The 15,461-nt window shown below is 43.4% G+C and overlaps 1 protein-coding gene and 1 pseudogene across 4 annotated transcripts in view; both read left to right on the forward strand.

Annotated features, from left to right (window-relative positions):
• Positions 1-15,461, forward strand: part of SACM1L (SAC1 like phosphatidylinositide phosphatase) — a 647,794-nt gene that overhangs the window by 429,830 nt on the left and 202,503 nt on the right. The gene's annotated exons all lie outside the window — the stretch shown is intronic.
• Positions 3,992-4,082, forward strand: LOC130274632 (U2 spliceosomal RNA; annotated as a pseudogene).

Here is a 15,461-nt window from a genome sequence, read left to right on the forward strand (position 1 = left end):
ACCGTGATACACTGTGTGTATTATCCCTGTACCGTGACATCACTGTGTGTATTATCCCTTTACCTTGACATCACTGGGTGTATTAACCCTGTACTGTGAGTCACAATACAGGGTTATTGTACACAGGGATGTCACAATACAGGCTTACAATACATTCAGGGATGTCCCAAGAACAGTGACATAACATCACAGGTCATTAGTAACATGGGTCAGCCAAGGCAGTGGTTACAGCACAGAGTCGTCAGTTTACACATATGCTTGCAGAGTAGTGGAGGAGGCACAGGCAGCGAGGCACTTAGGCCGCATGCTCTGCCGAACACAGTGAGGGACCATCTATTACCTGGAACAGCCAGCCTGAGCCACTGATCCACGTGGAACACTAATGCCGGCCACTGCGGGTTGCAGGAGGTGAGAGGCAAAGGTTGTGAGGAGGCAGCGGTGACCAAGGCTGGTGCAAGGATTTTTGCCACTCAAGGCAGAACCTCATTTTATCGCCCCCTTAGGCCTGTCCTTTGGTATAAAAAACATATTTTTGTCCAGTGTGTACACATGGCCTCAGTCTGTTTTCCCACATTTGATTGTGAATAATACCACCATACCATGACTGAATAACACTACCATACCGTACCACCAAACTGTAACTGAGTAAAAATTATCAATTTGCTGTCAGTCAATATTAAGACTGTACTGTGAGAAAATACAGTGATCATATAAACTCACTTAGTAGCGTACCATCCACTGCAGACTGGACAAATTATTAACTGAGCTATATTAAGGTTATTATCTGCGTTATCTGTCATTTTTATTTATACCAGTTTGGGGTAGATGGGACTTTATCGCTTTTGAATCAATGTTTCGTGGAATGTAATGGGACAAAAAACTACTTGAGACATTGCAGAAAAATACGAACATGAGAATGAACCTTTTAGGGAGAGATTTATCAAAACCTGTTGCTGAGCTGCCCACAGCAACCAATCAGAACACTTATTATATTTTTGAAAAGGCCTCTATATGCAACTCAGCAACTTTTCCTCTAGACAGGTTTTGATAAATCCCCCTGTTGTACAGGAGCTAGTCATAGGGGAACTTTCTATTTCAGAGGATAAATACTGTAGTGTTATTCCTAGTCCAGTGTAATCTATTTGTCTCTGCTGCTTGCTCCACCCAGGAGTCCAAATGATAGAAAACAGTGAGAAAACAGTGAAGTTGTTATCCTAAATTACAGTATTTATGCTCTAAAATACTGGAATTCTTCAGTCCTGTCCTGAACAACAGAAATACCCATCTGTTAAACAAAAAAAGGCTTTTACAGAAGTGTTGCCAGCAGTCTTTGGGTTAAGTAGCCACAGTTACACCAACCCCCTCACCCCCACCCCCACCCCCTCTATGATCAGTTAGTGGCAGGACATAAGTAACAATGTAAGTACTGTACTTACATAATACTCCAGCCCCTGTGCAATCCAGGTGATGGTTAAACTGTGCAAGCCAGGCTCCATGTGCTCCGTGCAGCGACGCTCTAGAGGAGAACTTTCTCATCAATCAGAGCTGTCATGCCAGGTCTTTCTCTTTTCCACTCTGCATATACTCTTCACATCACCGGCCCTGCCTGCCAGCGACTCTGTTCTTCCTGGCCTTGAGCAGCTGGTGGTGGGGGTAGAGCAAGGCCCCCACCAGTGTGAGGCCTTAGGCGGTGATCTATGTGGCCTTATGCTAAAGCCGCCTCTGTTATCTGCCTACCCAAACGTATTAATTGCCTAACTTCATACCAAACATATTACCTGCCTCCAAACCCATCTGCCACACATATTGCCTACTACATGCCTACCTAGCACACCTACTACATGCCTCCCAAGCAAACTAATTACCTGCCTACCTACCAAACTTACCATCTGCCTACCTATCAAACTTACTACCTTCCGACCTAGCAAACATACTACCTGCCTACCTAGCAAACATACTACCTGCCTACCTAGCAAACTTACTAACTACTGACCTACCTAGCAAACTTATTACCTTCCTTCCAAACGTAATAAAGGTCTACCTACCAAACTTACTACCTATGACAAACTTCTTACAAGGGGATTCTACCTCCCAACCTGGGAAAATATTCTATAGGGGGGCCCTATGTACCTACCTGGGGCCAACTTCCTACAAGGGAGTCCTACCTACCTACAGAAGTGTCCTATATATACACAAGGAAAGCTGCCTACAGGAAGAGGCCAAGCTACCTAAAGGAGGGTCCTGCCTACGGGGCAAGCTACTGACATGAGAGTCCTAAATTCAGGCGCCAAGCTAGCTATAGGAGAGTCCTACATGCAGAGGATAAGCTGCTTATAGCAGAGTCCTACATGCAGAGGGCAAGCTGCTTACAGGAGGGGCAAGCTACTTACAGGGGGATAACTAACTAAAGGAGGGTCCTATGTACAGGAGTCAAGCTATTTACAGGAGGATTCCACATAGGGCACACTACCTACATAGCTACTGAATGGTCCTACATACAGTGGGCAAGCTACCTACAGGAGAGTCCTACATACAAGGGACAAGCTACTTACAGGAGGGTCCTACTTTCAAGGGGCAAGCTACCTACTGGAAGGTCCTACATACAGGGGGGCAAACTACCTATAGTAGGGTCCTACTTAGGCTGGCAAGCTACCTACAGGAGGTCCTTCTTACAGGGGGAAAGCTACCTACAGTGACCAAGCTACGTACAGGGGACAAGCTACTTAGAGGAGGGTCCTACTTACAGAGGGCATGCTACATACAGGAGGATCCTACCTACAGATTTCAAGCTACCTATAGGGGGGCACTTACCTAATGGGAAAAAACTACCTATTGAAGCAACCTATCTACCCAATGGGGGGGGGGTAAATTGCCTACCTACTCCTCCCTAACCGACCTACCTCTTTCCACCAACCCAGTTACCTACCAGCTTTACTGTGCTTAAAAGGGTAGTCCGGCGCTTAGACATCTTATCCCCTATCCAAAGGATAGGGTATAAGATGCCTGATCGCTGGGGTCCCGCCGCTGGAGACCCCCGTGATCTTGCATGCAGCATTCCAGTTAAAATCAGTCCCCTGAGCATGTTCGCTCCGGGTCTGATTAACGGCAACCATGGGACATGCAACGTCACACGGGGACCCCCGCAATCAGGCATCTTACCCCCTATCCTTTGGATAGGGGATAAGATGTCTAAGCGCCGTGTACCCCTTTAACAGCAGTGTTATTACTGTTTGGAGCCCTTTTCTTGGGGCAAAGGGGAGGAGGATCCTAGTAAAATGTGAAGCCTGATATGTTTGTGTTGCAGGTTCTGTGCTGAAGAGCAGCGATCAGCATCCCCCCTGCCTGTGGAATGACCTGAAAAGCCACAAAAAATGCTCAGTGATGTCTCTACTTCATCTGAATGGGACAGCTGCTGTCTTTTGTTGTCTATGGCCCATGGCTCCTGTTGTAAAGCATATTACTAACTGCTGTTAAAAAAAGCTCAGACAAGATGACGGCCCCATAATAATGACAATAAAATGAAAAATAAATTACAATCAGTAAATAAATTAGGAAAAAAGAACAGGAAAAAAAATCTAGGTAATATGTTCCCTTTAACCCCTTAAGGACCAAGCATTTTTCTGTTTTTACACTTTTGTTTTTTCCTCCTTACCTTTTAAAAATCATAACCCTGCGGTAGTGTGGTAGTGAACGATGCAAGCTCCCTCTCCTTCCCCATTTGTAATGGAACTAGGCAGGGGTGTCCCGCTTCCCCCCTTTTGTTTGTGATTGTGATGGAAACTCTCATGCAGCACATCAGGGAGTGCCTTTTAGAAGTAAGAAACACAAACTAGCAGCGTTCGCTGATGACCTACTAGTGATGATTTCTAACCCATCTGAAGCTCTCCCTAGGTTACAGTCTATCCTGTCCCACTTTGGTCAACTCTGAAACTTAAAAAAAAAACATGGAAAGTCTTATGCCCTGGCATTTAACATCCCTCCTACTATAATAAAAGCTTCTTGGCCTTTTGGCTAAGATCAAGTGCAGTATCTGTTCTTATCAGTTTCATGCTGGTGGCAGACGACACCAGTTTGGAGCTGGTGGGGATGGGTGCTGCATGGTAGGGAGTAGGTGTTCCGGGGCTGGTTCTGAGGAATCAGCTCGACGGGGCTGCCCTGATGTGACTTGTTTCCTCCGGGTCTCGCCATGAGGCTGAGAGGGTCTAGAGCCGAGGTACTTTAATGCCTCGGGGAGTGGTGATCCCGAGGTGCCGAAACTCACTGGTAGGATGGACTCACTGAGTTGAAGCATGGGCACCATAATCTCTTCACCTTGTGGCACTCACCTCTTGATTCCCGGCCTTCTGGCTAGGATCAGAGGAATTTTTATAGATCAGGCCGAATGTCCGGGCAGTATATCTGCACACATTCACTTATTTATTTCTTTTTGTCTCACTCTGTCACTTTTCAGGATTTGTCAGGATGCGGTAGCCCTTCTGGGTGTCCCTCCTGGCGGTCTAGGGGAGGTGTGTGTGGCCATTAGGTTCCGCACCTCCCTGCAAACACCCCGGGTACTCCTGCTTTGGCAGGGTACTGACCGTTATTGGCTCTGCGGGCAGACACCTTGGCTAACGCCAAGGGGGATGTCGGGAGCATTTGTGGTCCCCTAGTAGCTTCGGCGAAAAGGGACATCAAACCTGGAACCTCGCAGGTACCTTTTGGTCCGGGGGCGAAGGGTAAGGTTTGTTGGGGGGCCTCTCTCCTATTGGAGAAGGGCTTGCGATAGACCGCATCCTCTGTGCATGTTTTGTAGTGTAACACGTTTGCACTTTTTCTTGCACTTTGGGTGATTCGAGAGCACGTTCCTCGGCCCTACTATAACAAAAGCCTTAATTTAGTCCTCCCCTTTTAATTGGACCTCTCGCACCATAAAATATTTAGGGTTTAAGATTCGTACTAACCTCAGTGATCCCTATTTCTTGAATTACTTACCCTTACTGCAAGCCATTAAAACTAAAGTGGAATCTGTCTCGACACCTTTCATGTCATGGTTTGGCCGTAAAAATATGGTGATTTCCCTACTTATCCCTAAAATTACTTACCTTATGCAGACCCTTCGTATATCTCTCCCACACACCTTTTTCCCTCTCCCTAAATAAGATATTGTCTTTCTACATCTGGCAGGGTAAGAGGGCTAGACTATCTAAACTTCTTCTTTCCAGACTGAAATCAGTCGGTGGCATTAACCTCCCTGACCCTGAACGATACTATCAAGCCATCCACTTGGCCAGGATGATAGATTGGATCAGAGAACCCGCCCATAAACTTTGGGAGGAAATTGAGGACGCCCTAGCACTTTTCCCTTTGAGATCTCTTGTACTATTACCTCCTCCACCTGATTTGGCTAAGGAATACCTCTACCCAATCACTAGAACTACTCTAGAACTACAACAATTAGAGAGGGAAGTGCCTAAAAGCTAATTTTTTATTGGTATGCATTAAAACACCCAAATAGAAATGTGTACAAAAGAAAAATAGTAGGTGCACAATAAAATATGCAAATAGATGCGTAATTGCCTATTGCATCATGTAAACCAACGGCCAGATGCTATCACATATCAAATCAATGCAGAGTAATCTCATAAACGCACATGCATATATTGTAACATGCAGACCATTGTTATAGATATATACCCTATATCAGAGGGTGACATTCACCAAAAACTGTATAAATATTGAGTCCCAACATACGTTTCTGACCCTCTGTGCTATTTTTCTCTTCACAGGGGACATCCTCAGGGGTATACCATAGTAAGAAGTTAATGCAAAGGGTATATGCACACAAGATATATACAGAGGTGCTATATGCTAAAGTACATATGCAAAAAATAATAATGTAGGCAGAAAAGTGCTATATGCTGGTTAGTCACTTGTCAAGAAAGAAAGCATTTAAAATAGCACATTCACTGCATAGCTCAGAAATTGCTGCATTTACACCAAATTATAAGGATACGCATGTAACTAACAGAAGACATCCCCAATTCATACTGCGGTCAGCACAGTTCAGGAGCGACTCCCACATATGGATGGGGTGCTTACTAGTGCTCAGTATGTGGGGAGATGAATGTGTCGCCAGGATCACCGTCTCATTCCTATCAGACCTGCAGGTCAGCGGGTTTGTTCACCCACCTTCACAAAAAAAAAATATTTGTGGGGCAAAAATGGAACAAAAAATGCCATTTTGTAACTTTTGGGGGCTTCCGATTCTACGCAGTGCACTTTCAGTAAAATTGACACCAAATATTTATTCTAGGTCTATACGGTTACAATGATACCCAATTTATATAGATTTTCTTTATTTTACTACTTAAAAAAATAACTACATGCACCAAAATTTGTATGTTTAAAATTGCCCTATTCTGACCCCTATAACTTTTTTATTTTTTTGCTTGATGGGGTGGTATGAGGCCTCATTTTTTGCAGCACAATCTGAGGTTTTTATCGGTACCATGATTGTTTTGATCAGACTTTTTAATCACTTTTTATAAATTTTTTAGGATATACAAAGTGACCAAAAATATGCAATTTTGGATCTTTGAATTTTTTTACGTGTACATCCTTTGACCGTGCGGTTTAATTAACCTTATATTTTTATAGTTCGGACATTTACGCACGTGGCGATACCACATATGTTTATTTTTATTATGTTTATATATTTTTTATATGGAATTTGGGAAAAGGGGGGTGATTTTAAGGAAGGGGTTAATGTGTGTTCGATTGATAAAGCCTGGTCCTGCCAGGCTTTATTATTGTCAGAGCCACAGCTAGCACAGGACGTGAGGTAAGCCCTCCGGCTACCTCCACAGTGGATCTAAAGGGTTAATAGACGCCCGCGGCGAGCGCTGCATGCTGGCTATTAATGCCAGCCCTCAGCTACAAGAATCAGGTGGGGTTGGCCGGTATGGCGTGGGCTCGAGTTGGGAGCCCGCGCCATACCTGCTTAACGGCACATGGACGTGTATACACGTCCATGGTCGTTAAGGGGTTAAACAACCCACCTGTCCCTTTACTCACACTCTTCCATCTTTTTCCCGCCTCTCTGTAAAAGCTCTCTATATGTACAAGATTTTTACCTCCTATGATAGAGCCAACATACCATCTCTATTCCATATAAGAACCACCATTGTTAAATGTTTTTGTCATTACTTAATGTTTTTGTTATTATTTGTTATTGATGTTCTTTCCTCCCCTTCCCCCGCCTTTTCCTCCCCCTCAACCCCTCTTCCCCCACTGGTTCGCTAGCTACAGCTATATTACCAGGCTAGCAGTATCCTTTTGCAATGTAGATACAAGTTGATTTTATGCTCTTAAACTGAATTTTTGCTACCTGTGATTACCTGTAACTGGAGAAATGCCCTTCATGATATCACCAGTTTTTTTTTTTTTTTTTAAATCTCTGTTTATTAAACTTTTTTTTTTTTAAACAAGGGGTACAGAAAAGAAAAGATGTTTATGTACAAGAGAAACCCTACTTGTCCTGTACCTCCTGTCTAAGCACAATCTATAATAGAGAGAGGACCTATAAGCCCTACATAGTGGTATACCATATACAGTAAGGTAATAGTATGTTGGTATATTAACAACAGCTTATTACAGCTTCCTAGGTATAATAGAGGGGAGTAAAACAGTGCTTTGGTTTAAAGCCGCAAAAACCTGGGGGAAAGAAAGAAGAGAGGAGGAAGAGCGAGGAAAGGGGGAACAAGGATAAGAGGAAATCGGAGGAGAGTATGGAGTGAGTGCGGAGAAGGGTGGGGAAGGAAAGGTGGGAGGAACAAAGAAACAGGGGATGAGATGAAAAGAGGGGTGGTATAAAACAAACAAGATAAACTATATACAAACCAGACAGTTCGTGGCAACTATAACAGCATTTGTATATTGCAGAATTGTCTAAAGTATTACAACAAAACTTTTAAGGACTTAAGCACCTCAGGGGAGATGTCCACAAGGTAATGTGTTAATGTGACAGAGGAATATCATGTCAGGAGAATCTTGATGATTGGGAGAGTGATGAATCGAAATAGTCAGCCAAGGCCATAAATGAGATACAGCTAAAGGCGCGATATAGTAGTTTTCATGTGGTTGGGGAGATAGATAACCAGTGAGTGAGGAGCGGAACGACTTCCATGGGGACCAAGTTTTCAAAAAGGCATCATGTCTCCTAAGCTCCCAGCTAACCAGCTCTTCCATGCGATATATATAATCAATTTTTGCATACCAAGAATTCAATGTGGGGGATTCCGTTTGATGCCAAAGAGTAGGAATCAAGAGTTTAGCGGCTATTAAAAGCATGGTAGCTAAGTCTGCCTTCTTAGGGGTAAAAGCAGGGTGTGGGGCCCAAAGGAGAAGAAGAGGTGCAAAAAAGGGGATTTTCACTTTGGCAATTGATTCTATAGTCCTTAAAACACCCTCCCAGAAGTGCTTAAGCCTAGAGCAGAACAACCAGATATGCGATAAGGAGCCAGTTTTTTCATTACGCCAGCAAAGATTACTGTTAACGAGTTTAAGGCGATAAAGCCACTCTGGCGTGCGATACCACCTAGTCAGGAGCATGTAGGAGTTTTCTTGAATTCTAACGCATCTAGAGAAACCATGTGAGCGTGAGAGAATAGTTTTAACTTCATCTCTAGAAAAAGTAATATTTAGCTCAGTGCTCCAAGCAAGCAGATAACTAGGTGTCGCAGGTGAAGAAGAGATCAGTAAATCTGCATACAAATTAGACATAATACCTTTGGGAAGCATAGGAAGAAGGTAGTATTTATCAAGCCAAGAAAGAGGGGGTAGCGAGGGGAGGGGTCTACGAAATTTCCTAGTTGTTTGTCGTAAGTGTAGGCGTGATAGAAAATGAAGTTCCTTGCGGGCGATATTGGGCAGCAAGCCCGCCGGATCACCATTCTCGGTGGAGTAAAGATCTTTTATGGTGAACCTGCTGAAACGTGACCAAACATCCCTGTGGTCGCCCCCTAAGTTTAAATAGAGGGGCAAATCTGAAAGGGGAGCTAGCGGGGATATGTTGTGTATACCTGACTCTGAGGTTAAGTAATTGCGGTATGTTTGGATGGGGCCCTTGGTTAAGGGGTTAAAGGACTGGCAGAAAGAGACGACCTAAGTGCTCCCCGAGAGGCACTATCCATGAGGCACCATTCCAGTTCTGTGAATAAAGGCCTGGGGGTTGGACGGGCTAAGTCCAGCCATCTTGTAAGATGTATGGCCTGGTAATATTTATATAGATCTGGTAGGCCTATGCCTCCCTGCGAGGATTTAAGAATTAGCAGTCTATGGGGGAGTCTTGGCTTTCTACCAGTCCATAGGAATCTAGTGAATTCCTGACGGAGGGTGTTAAAAAAGGAGGTAGGAACCGCAATTGGTAGGGTCTGTAGAACATATAGGATTTGAGGGACTATATACGTTTAAGATAATTTTTTCTACCTAACCATGAAGTCATGGGGAGTTTAAAATTAGCCAGTTGTTGTTTAATTTTATTCAACAACGGAGTGTAGTTTTCTGAGAAAATGGATGCCGTGGTCTTGGTTAGATGGATGCCTAAAAACTTCATATATTTATCTGGCCAATTAAACGGGGCTAGTGTTTTTAGAGAAGGTACTTTCTTTTCGGGTACAGATATGTTTAAAATTTCGGATTTACTAAAGTTCACTTTAAAGTTAGAAATTTTAACCATATTCCTTAAAGATTTCTAACACCCTGGGGAGTGCCACAGAGGGATTAGTAATGATTAAAAGCAAGTCATCTGCAAAAGCAGCGGCTTTATGCATATTATCTCCTATTTGCATACCTTGTATGGCTTCAGTTTGTCTGATCTTTTGTATCAGGGCCTCAATTGTTAAGACAAATAGGGTTGGGGATAGCGGGCATCTTTGGCGAGTCCCGTTTTTGATATTAAAATGTGGTGATAATGTACCGTTAATGCATAAACGGGCTGAAGGGCATGAATATAAGGTGCAAATGGCAGATATGAACCCTGAAGGAAAATTTAATTTCTGTAATATCGCTTTCATAAAGGACCATGAGACACGGTCGAATGCTTTTTCAGCATCTGTACCCAACAAAATAAGATCAGTGTGGGAATGTTGTGCATGGTGTATAAGAGAAAGGAAGCAAGTAGTGTTATGTTTACGTTCTCTGGATTGAACAAACCTACTTGCTCAGGGCCAAGGAGCTGGGGGATAAGATGTTTCATACGGAAAGCTAATAGTTTGGCATACCATTTTATATCGGAATTTAATAAAGAAATAGGGCGATAATTGCCACAATCAAGTTTGCTCTTCCCTTCCTTATGTAGTAAAGTAATGTGTGCTTCCAGAGCCTGGGGGGGGGGGGGGTAGTGGAGCACCCTGTAAGAGGCTATTGCATAGAGAAGTAAATTTAGTAAGTAAAGGTTGTTTAAGAGTTTTGTCATAAGAAATAGGGAGGCCGTCTGGACCAGGGCTCTTTCCCGAGGGGATGGAAGCCAGTACTTTGGAAACTTCATCTTCTGTAAATGGTGATGTTAAGGTTTCTTTATCAGCTTCGGAAAGGGAGGGGAGCAAAATTGAGTCAAGAAAATGGGAAGTCAGGGTTGCAGTATCAGGGGGTTGAGGTATATTGTATAAGGAGCTATAAAAGTGGAGGAAAGTTTCCGTAATAGGATCAATATCACTAGTTACCGATCCTGAGGGTGTGTTGAGTTGGGAAATAAATGTTTGTTCCGCTCGTTTTTTTAGTAAGGAGGTAGTTAATTTAGAACCTTTGTCACCATGAGCATAAAATCGGAAAGAGCTCCTTTGGTAAGCTTTCGCAGATTTTATATTCAGTAGATCCTTCAGGGAGTTACGGAGAGTAGCCAGATCAGATTGAGTAGATCGCATATCTGATAGCTTACTCAATCTTTCCAATGAAGATATTTGAGATAAAAGTGAATTAAGTTCAGAAGAGCGTTGCTTCTTCAGTTTAGAACCTAATGCAATAAATTCTTCCCTAATAAAGGCGTTGTGAGCCTCCCAGACAATTGGAAATGGAGTATCTTTGTTTTCATTGTGTTCAAAATATTCTGTCAGTAAGTGAGTGAAGCGATCTCTGTGTGCTTCAGAATCTAAAAGAGTTTTGTTAAGAGTCCATGTCCAATGCCTGGGGGGTATATTTGTGAAGGAAAAGTTAACAAATACTGGGGCGTGATCAGATAGTGTGGTTGGTCCAATAGAGGAAGATATTGCTTGGAGGAGAAACCTATTTGATACCAAGATATAATCTAGCCTGTGAGAAGAATTGTGCGTAGGAGATTAGAAAGTATAGTCTTTTGTGGTAGGGTTGTGGGACCTCCAGACTTCAATAAGGTCAAGGGTAGATAGTGCCTTATGAATTGCTGATACTATTCTACAGGAGATAAATGAACGTCTGGAGGAAGTGTCTAATAATGGATTTAAAGCAACATTAAAGTCTCCTCCTACTATGAGGACACCTTCGGTGAACTGTTTCAGCTGATCCAGAACGGAAACAAACCAATTTGCATGTTGTATGTTAGGGGCGTATAAGTTAGCTATGGTTACTAAAGAGCCAGCTAAGCAACCCTTAATAAAAATAAATCTCCCCTCTGGATCAGAGAAAGAAGCAGTGTGTGTGAAGGGAGTGTTTTTGTGTATAGCAATACTCACTCCTTTAGAAGCCGAGGTGGGATGTGTGCTGTGGAACCACTGGGTGTAGAAATGGGTCGGGAGCTTGCGAATGCGGGTGCCTCTAAAATGTGTTTCCTGGATCAGGGCGCTATCCACCCCGTCTTTATGGATAAGGGACAAAAGTTGTCCCCTCTTTTTTGGCTCGTTGAAGCCCCTGACATTATAAGTAGAAACAGTTATAGCGTTAGTCATCACATAACATGAAGAAGGAGGTGAACCATCATTATCTGCTCACAATAAAGTTGCCTGGTGAACAAAGGCCAGTTGAGTCGGCCAATTTTAACAAACCAATAAACAATTATATAACAATACCACAAGTTATATGGTAGAATGTAGACCATCTAGTAGTCAGTATTTATATATATATATATATATATATATATATATATATATATATCTATCATTGATAAATAAATTAAACAACAGCGGGCCCAGTACTGAACCTTGGGGTACACCACTAATTACCGGGGACCAATCAGAGTACGAATCATTGACCACCACTCTCTGGGTACGATCCATGAGCCAGTGTTCAATCCAGTTACAAACTAAAGTTTCCAAGCCCAAGGACCTTAACTTACCTGTCAGACGTCTGTGAGGGACAGTATCAAACGCTTTGGCAAAATCCAGAAACACTATATCCACAGCCATTCCTCTGTCAAGGCTTTTACTCACCTCTTCATAAAAGCAAATTAGATTGGTTTGACAACTTCTATCCTTAGTAAACCCATGCTGGCTATCACTTATAATACTATTATCCCCTATGTATTCCTGTATGTAATCCCTTATAAGTCCTTCAAACAATTTACCCACAATGCACGTTAGACTTACCGGTCTATAATTGCCTGGCGAAGACCTAGAGCCCTTCTTGAAGATTGGCACCACATTAGCCTTGCGCCAGTCCCTTGGCACAATACCAGACACCAGAGAATCTCTAAATATCATGAACAAGGGTACAGATATTACTGAACTTACCTCTCTAAGAACTCTTGGGTGTAGTCCATCCGGCCCTGGAGATTTGCTTACATTTACTTTACTTAACTTACCTTGTACCATCTCTACATTAAGCCAGTTCAGTGCATTACAAGATGTGTTACCAGCACTGACCTGGCCAATGTCAGCTCCTTTTTCCATAGTGTATACAGAACTAAAGAACCCATTCAGTAGCTCCGCCTTCTCTTGATCGCCCGTGACAACCTCCCCATTATCATTATTAAGGGGTCCTACATGCTCTGTCCTTGTTTTTTTTGTATTTATATATCTAAAAAAATATTTAGGATTAGTTTTGCTTTCTTTGGCCACCTGTCTCTCATTTAGAATTTTTGCTGTTTTTATAAAATTTTTACAGATTTTATTAAGCTCCTTGTACTGTTTAAATGATATAGCTGACCCATCAGATTTGAATTTTTTGAAGGCTATTTTTTTGTTGTTTATTGCTCTTTTAACATCATTTGTCAGCCATGTAGGATTTAGTTTTAATCGTTTATATTTGTTCCCCTTTGGTATATATTTAGCTGTATAGTTATTTAGAGTTGATTTAAAGATGTTCCATTTACCTTCTGTATCAGTATTTGAGAACACCTCCCCCCAGTCTATGTCCTGTAGTGCAGCCCTCAGCCCAGGGAAATTTGCCTTTTTAAAGTTATATGTTTTTGCCTTCCCCGCCTGTCTTTGTTTTCTACATTTTAAGTCAAAAGTAACTATATTGTGGTCGCTATTACCAAGGTTTTCCCGCACAGTTACATTACCAACCAGCTCTGCGTTGTTGGAAATGATCAGATCCAACAAGGCATCACTTCTTGTTGGGTCCTCCACAAACTGGCCCATAAAATTATCCTGCAATAAATTTAGGAATTGTCGCCCCTTTGTAGTTTTAGCCAGCCCCCGGCCCCAATCTATATCTGGATAGTTAAAATCTCCCATTATTACCACTGTACCTGCCCGGGCGGCCCTCTCTATTTGTATATACAGCCGACCTTCTATCTCTTCAGTGATATTAGGGGGTCTGTAGATTACACCAAATATTATTTTTTCAGTATTTCCCTCCTTTTGTAATTCTACCCACAGTGATTCCACATCCTCAGAATCCTCACACACTATGGAATCGTCCACACTTGCTTTCATACCACTTCTTACATACAGACAGACTCCACCACCTTTTCTGTTCATTCTATCCTTGCGAAACAATGTAAACCCCTGCAGATTAACGTCCCAGTCATGCGAGGAGTCCAGCCATGTCTCAGTGACCCCAACTATATCAATATGTTTCTCCAGTATCAAGGCCTCAAGCTCCCCCATTTTATTTGCTAGGCTTCTGGCATTTGTGAACATACACTTTACATTTCCATTAAGTTTTACACATATAGTCTCACTAAAGGGATAGTCTCACTAAAGGGAGTCCTCAAAGGAAAGGTCAGATAGATTCCTAGACTTGCGAAGAATATCATCTCTGACCATAGATTTGAAGAGGCGGCAGATTACGTCTCTTGGAGGTTCTTGCGGTTTCGGTTTGGCTCTCAAAGCCCGATGTGCTCTCTTAATTTCTATAGTGAGGTGGTAGGAGCCTCCGAGTATTTGGATAAATATTTGTTTGAGGGTCGGTATCAGCGATTCCTGCAGAACGGTTTCAAGGAGACCTTTTATACATAGGTTGTTCCGCCTCCCCCTGTTATCTTGGTCCTCCATCCACTCGACAATTTTGTTCAGGTGGAGTTGGCACTTTGCAAAGGTGGAGGTAGAAGATTCTGCATAAGAAATAAGATGAGTTTGCGTAGTTTCAAGTTGCTCTACCCTGTTACCCACTTGTTTTATATCATGCTTAAGTTCATTCAGGTCTTGACGGATGGGGTCCAGGGCAGAGGTAATTAGTTCACTCATGAAGGATCTGGAAACTGGGAGTTCCCCCGACTGCGACTGGTTATCCATTTCGCTGTCTGAGCCATCACCAGAGCGGGTTCTAGAGACAGGTGTAGAATATTTAGCAGATGGAGAGGCTTGAGATTGTGCCTTACGTTTATCTCCCTGTAAAGGGGTACTCCGCCCCTAGACATCTTATCCCCTATCCAAAGGATAGGGGATAAGATGTCAGATCGCCGCGGTGCCGCTGCTGTGGAGCCCCGGGATCGCTGCTGCAGCACCTCGCTATCATTAGAGCACAGAGCGAGTTCACTCTGCACGTAATGACGCGCAATACAGGGGCCGGAGCATCGTCACGTCACGGCTCCGCCCCTCATGACGCCACGGCCTGCCCCTTTCAATACAAGTCTATGGGAGGGGGCGCGGCGGTCGTCATGCCCCCTGCCATAGACTTGCATTAAGGGGACGGGCCGTGATGTCACGAGGGGCGGAGCCATGACGTCACGCTGCTCCGTCCCCTGTATCGCCCGGCATTACGCACAGAGCGAACTCGCTCTGTGCTGTAATGATGGCGCAGTGCCGCAGCGGGGATCCCCAGCAGCGGCACCGCGGCGATCTGACATCTTATCCCTTATCCTTTGGATAGAGGATAAGATGTCTAGGGGCGGAGTACCCCTTTAAGTGCTTAGTAACAAAGTCTTCGATACTACTTTTCTGCTGGTGGGTAGCAGATGTATCTCTGTGTTTCAGAGGTCCTATTTTAACCATCTCCACTCTCCCAAGGGGTAGAGAGGGGCTTAAGGATTTAGAGGATGAAAACAAAGCTGCATGGACAAATCAAGTGCAGTTCTGGCAGATAAGGTAGAACTTAGTGCATTGTAGTTAGGTGGTGCTTAATGCGCA

Source organism: Hyla sarda, chromosome 5, assembly GCF_029499605.1.
Source record: "Hyla sarda isolate aHylSar1 chromosome 5, aHylSar1.hap1, whole genome shotgun sequence".
NCBI lineage: Eukaryota > Metazoa > Chordata > Amphibia > Anura > Hylidae > Hyla > Hyla sarda.